Source organism: Paramormyrops kingsleyae, chromosome 6 (genome assembly GCF_048594095.1).
Source record: "Paramormyrops kingsleyae isolate MSU_618 chromosome 6, PKINGS_0.4, whole genome shotgun sequence".
Classification (NCBI taxonomy): Eukaryota; Metazoa; Chordata; class Actinopteri; order Osteoglossiformes; family Mormyridae; genus Paramormyrops; species Paramormyrops kingsleyae.
In genome coordinates this window covers 28,698,385-28,704,468 of record NC_132802.1, presented here as the reverse complement: position 1 = coordinate 28,704,468, position 6,084 = coordinate 28,698,385, and the positions used below count along the sequence as shown (strand labels likewise).

The following is a 6,084-nucleotide window of genomic DNA, read 5'->3' as shown; positions in this document are numbered from 1 at the left end:
ATTCCGGCGACGATCAGTAAGAGCGATGGTGGGTTCTGCCAGTGGAGCTCCGACTCGCAGAGGCCAATAAAATGCTGCCCTCAGCTCCTCGCAGTGGATATTTCTCCGGCTAAACGTGCGGCCTTCTCGCTGCGTGGCTGTGGCTCCGCGGCGATTTCTCTGCGCCTCCGCATGCCCCTGCACGTGCCTGTGAGCGTGGCACCATTCACAGGTGCGCCAAGCTTGCGAGCCTGTTTTTGTCGGGCAGTTCAGGCTGCGTGGCTGCGGGTCCCTGACTGAAGCAGGGAGACAGTGGCCGCTCCCTGTCCCTCTTCCCTTTTCTGGGCTGGTTATCATTGGGGGCAGCTATAAATGGAAAGGCCCTTGTCAGGCTGTGATTTAGCTGCCTGCACCCAGGCAGGGGGACTCGGGGATGTGGGCCATACGCCGGGGAGCAGTGCCTCCGTCTTGGCCAGAGGGGCCCAGCTGAGTTTACTAAACTTTCACGGGAGATGGAAATAGCCCTTCACCTCTGTGTGTGTCAGGGACCGAATTCCCCCACGTGTGCACCAGGGGCCCGAGGCCGCTGGACCCCGCTGATAACGTCACACCCTTGGTGCTTCACTCGTACAGTCCTGGGAGGGAGCGGCCTGTTGTTGTTCAGCTCGGTGGGGCTTCGTTACACTTCTGATTTAATACTCTGTAGGATTATATAGATCCTATAAATAATGAGCCAGCTGCTTGAATCTGGGCATCTCTTCTTTTATCTTGTGTTAAAATGCCAAACTATTAAAAGCATTAATTATTTTCCTGGCTATAAAACCGGAGGCGGCGGCACGGAGCTGCTTTTGCACATCAATGCCCCCCCCCACATGTTTTATTCATCGCATGCTGCATCTTAGCTGCCGGACCCCGGTGATGCCCGTTTGTTTAGGGAAAGCAAGGGGGGATTTTTCTGATGCTCCCCATTTCCTCCTCGCACGGCGTCAGAGCGGAGAGCGTCTGCGAGGTCGCGCTGAGCTGGCACACCTGTCACGCTGGTGTCAGGCAGGGGGCGGGCATCTCTGGGATCTCTTTCTGGGATAGGAGATGTAACATCCTGATCCTGGGTCAAAGGCGGCGCGGGAAGGCGGGAATAGAAAGGGAGGAGAGGAGCATGCGGTGATGAAGCTGTCGCAGAGGTGGCAGGTTACAGCGTGGCGCGCTTCGGGGGCTGATTGCTGTTAAATTGACTCCTTCTCGCAGCGCCGACACCGCTGTCAGCTGCACGCGTCGCCCATTGTATTTTACATCGGGTTCCCATTCAGTCCCGTCCTGGCAGGGCACCCAGGCATGAAGAGGACAGCTTGACTAATACCAGGCTGCTGGGGAGCTCCGCTCGCCAGAATGTTAATGCCCCGCAGTTGGACGTGGCGCGTGAAGGGGACGTCGGCGCACAGAGCTGGGGTAGGGGGGCATAATTAACGTCAACACCAAGTTTGTGACATTTCTGCGCTAATGTGGTAGCATGAGAAAGCACTGTGGCTTTAAGAGACTCGGCCCGGTTCGGACTGCCCATGTCTGGCTTTTTATGGATGAGCCTCTAATGGCTTGGTGCAGGCAGGCAGCTCTTTGGGAATGCGGTGACTAGCAAGGTCCGACCACGGGCCGCAGTTCGCAAGAGCTACATGGAAATGGAGCGAGAAGTCAGCCTGCTACGAGTTGGGGGGGGGGGGAGGGAATGATGATAAGCAAGTAAAAATGAGTCTGAACATGCTTCTGCAACCGCTTTCTAAAGCATCCAATTACCTGCCAGCCCGCCGTGTAAGACGGTGGACTTTTGAATCCTCCAGAGTAAACTGACAGCACTTTAATACAGCATATCCTGACACTGGCCCTGAGGAGGTTCTCCACATGCTGGCCTTGCCTCATAATTAATTAATCGGCCAGTTATTCATTTTATTTTCATCAACTATGACAAGATATCAAATGGTGGCCAGGAATAACCATCGCATACTGTTATATTTAAATGGGGCACACACACAAGCACATACATACAAAACTGCCTTATTAATGGTATGAATTAAGAGGCCGATTCAAACTAAACATTGTGGTATAAGAGAGTTGTCCAGAACCGGGATGGGTAACGTTTTCCTTCACAGTAACTAAAGTGATATCCATTTTCACCACTTTAATTATTTTCAGCGGTAATTCTAGAACTAGGTAAATTCCTGAAAAGGCTTTGGCTTTATTGGATTTCCGTCACTGTCTCCAGACGGCACTGTCCTGGTGGGATTATCACGCTGCAGCTGACAGAAGGCAAACACCAACACGCAACCAGCAAAACCACCAGCACCGCCACAACGGGGATCTGGAAAACTGTCCGCCACCACTGCGCCCCCCCCCCACCCCCCAAACAAAACTTTGGTGACCTTTCTATCTTAAGAAATTATTTTTATCAGGAGTTGTTTTTCGATCCTGGGACTCCTGCCACAGGAATGAAGTGAAAGACTAGACACAAAATACCACAGAATGAAGTTTTGAACATTTTTTTTGGCCACATCAAAGACGGCAAATTGACGGAAAAATACCAGGCTGATGGATGCTAATACAAGGTGAATACAGGCTGAACTGCAGAGAATGTACTGAGCTCGGCCTGATTGAAATGTCTGGAGAGTGGGTGACAAAGAGGGAGAGAGTGTGACGGAGGGACAGCTAGTGACTGTCATTACTGGCCCGCACCCAATACTGTCTAATTTAACACCACGTTCACCCCCCCGCCACCATCAGCTGTTCGGGTATCTTTGTCCCTGCTGGAAGGGCAGTGTGGCTCAGGATGCCGTGATTCATGGTTCTGCATACTTCATGCTGTAACTCGATACCGCTGCATGCCCTCCCCACCCCCACCACCTTGATGCTAAGACTGGGCTCTGGTTCTTCTCACATTTGCCACACCTGCTGCCATGTCCGGCCCATGATTTTACTGCGGCCCGGGGCTGTCCCAGGCCCTGTTACAGCTGCCAACCCCCCCCCCCACCACACCCCCACATTGCTATGCACACCCCCTCCTTTCTGAAAAGGTCAGTCAAAGCGAGGAGGTCACATGGGTGGCCCTGCGCTCACCCACTCCTGAAGCCCAGCTGTCGCTGCTGTTGGATCTTCCGGGTCAGACAGCGGAAGCAGAGCCTTGCTCGTCGCATACCTGGGTCACAACTCCTTGTGTTCTTGCTCATGAGAACTATTATAATGCATTACTCATTCACGTAATGATGAGGATAATAATCTGTCCATCCATACATCTTCTAAACACTAATCCTATGTATGTCCCAGGCAGCGACAGGGCAGGGGAAACCCTTTCTGGGATGCTAGTCCATTTCATAAATTCATATTATTCATATTATTCATATTATTATTATTATTAGTAGTAGTAGTAGTAGTAATAGTAGTAATAGTAGTAGTAGTAGTGATCTTTATTTGAAAGCTTATTCCAGCTAGTATACTATCACTTAACAGAGGGACACGTTGCTGCACTTTGAATCGCATTCTTTATGACGTTAGATGTCAGTGATTCTAACAGGCTGTTATCATAAGGCCCATTGTCTCACACATGCTAATGAGCAGTTTGAAGTTTTGAAGGAAGTCTGAAGGAAAGGATTTCAAGATAACAAACTTTGATCCCCCTAGTTTGAAAATTACAGATGTAGGCGATCTTTGAAAAAGCTTTGTAATTTCAAACCCGGTGGGAACGCGTTTGGCTTTTACATCCAGACATTAAAGATTGACACTTTCACATACATCTGTGTAGCTCTCATGTTCAGAATTTTATGAAAGCTACTTTGTATCTGTGTAGTTCATAAGACACAAACCTTCCCCATTATCACTTTAGTTCACCCTGAGAGGAAAAATATCAGCATGTGCATGCAGTGCCCCTGCCCCTCTGGGTGGGCTGAAGCTCCCAGCATATGACCATCTCCTGAACACCATTGTACGCCAACATAATCACGAGCCATGAAATTTCCTGGCAACATAGGAAAATTCCGTCTGAACTGGCTTTGCTCGATTGGCCGGTGCTGCCATCTGTCCTTGTGGAAATTTTGCAGATGTCAGGCCTACCTGGTTCTTACACTACCTGGTGCACTGGCAGCAACATCCTGCAGGACCACAATCACCTGCTATTCCTTGTGTAAGTGTCTAGCTTTGGTGTTCTTGGAAGACATCTCAGCCTTCTTTCACCTGACAGCATGAACAGTTGCATGCTGCTTTTGTTTTCGGTTCTTGCAGAAGTGTTTTTTCCCCAGTTGATAATCCGTTATCCAGAATAAATATGTAAAGTTTATATTCAAACCTCTTCTGTGGTCTAAAGTTAATATCTTGCAGTTGAACAGTATATTGTGCAGTACATGTAGTACATGTGGGTTGCTCACCCCTCCCTATCATTTCACATTGATTTTTCTTCATTCAAGGATGAAGAAATGTACTTCACTACTCTAGCATAAAGCCTTGGGTGAGATACAAGGTATCATAATCTTAAATATGGTAGCATGAGCAATGCCTGCAGGGCCTGGTACTCCACCATTAATCAAACATAGGTGCCCTGCAATGCCGTGACGCCTACTTCTCTCTCAAATTGGATTTGTTCTGGACTGGAATATGAAGTCAGTGCATTAACGTCCAAGCGTATTTTTAACATTTTAGGATGGACCGTTGGAAGTGAATTAAGTCACCGAGTCCAACGAAGTATCATTAATGAACGGACTCATTACACAATTATGCTAACATCTAGGAATTAGCTTTTCTCCTCTCGCCTCTCTGTCCCAGACCCCCCCCTCCTGTCTACATGAGAGATGGACAGCGAGCCGTAATTATAATTAACGTTTTTTAATTTGCGCTGATAACTGTGGCATTAATTTGATTAGCCCGCCCTTGTGGTCAGGCTTGATATGAAGCTGCGTCCTCGGTCAGCTCGCAGTAGCAGCAGCAGATGGTTTTGCTTGTTGCTTTGCCTCGTGGCTTCTCTGTTGTGCGAAGCTCTCAGGAAAGGGCTGAACCCAGTGTTCACAGCCCCCGTATCCTCCAGAACACCGGTACCAACGTGCGATGTTATATGACAATATGTAGTTGTATTGTTGCAAACCAACAAGTCCATTATGTATGGTTATAAATGTATGGATATAAATACACGTGGGTGCATGGAAGAAGTGAATCATTTTCAGTAATTCCAAATAAAAGAATGAAATGCTGCTTAAACTATATTAACTATGGATATTGGAGAGTTTAAACCTGTTACTGATATACCTCTGAAAAGTGCTTTGTTTATCACCCAATATCAGTCCCTCAGGCTGAATGCAATCGCTTGCTGTTTGGCGAATACACTTATGTTGTGCTGGTATGCATTTCTCAAGAATATAGAAGTGCTGAAAACTGATGACAAAGGAGCTGACTGAAAAATGGTGGACATTTGAAACCTGTAGTAGGCATTTCATGCATATAAAACACATTCTGTGTTCTCAGGTAAAATTTTTCTTTATTGTCTAAACATACGACGGCATTTTCTCTAACACTGAGATTTAAATAGGACCGTGGCACTTATCTTTGAAAGGAAATGTCTGAGGCAAATATATGAAGGAGAATATAAAGCTTTCCTTTTGCATACATTTGTTCCTTGGTCCATACTTTATAGATTATAATTTTACCTCCATATCTCTTTGGTTGGGGTACAAATCATGAGATTAAATAGGACATTGTTAAATGAAATGTGTTTCATTTTACTAGGGCAACTGAGGGTGGGTGGGTCACAGGGTTGTGGGGGCATCTTCTATTTCTGGTGGAAAAATTGATTTTTTTTAATTTTATCGCAGATTGCCATTTGCAGAATGCTTTTAATATGCATGCCATTTTTTTTCATGCTGTTATATTGGTACACAAAGGAAATTTTAGAAGTGATGCAGCCACTGCTAAAGGCTGGGCCTGACAGCCCGATGACGTCGCTGTTTCAGCACTGGGTCTTGTGACTCTAACCAGAGCAAAAAGTTGAAAGTCAGACAGCCGAACTGAATCCATAAAAATATAACTGTGATGATGACAAGAACTCGAGCCCCCAGACACTGATCATCCCAGTGATGTTTG

At 47.1% G+C, this 6,084-nt stretch overlaps 1 long non-coding RNA gene across 1 annotated transcript; it reads left to right on the top strand.

The window, feature by feature from the left end:
* The first annotated feature begins 793 nt into the window (after positions 1–793).
* Positions 794–4,302, top strand: LOC140591655 (uncharacterized). Its single transcript, XR_011991938.1, has 2 exons — positions 794–1,425; positions 2,234–4,302. It is a non-coding gene; the product is annotated as an uncharacterized lncRNA (long non-coding RNA).
* The last annotated feature ends 1,782 nt before the right edge of the window (positions 4,303–6,084 follow it).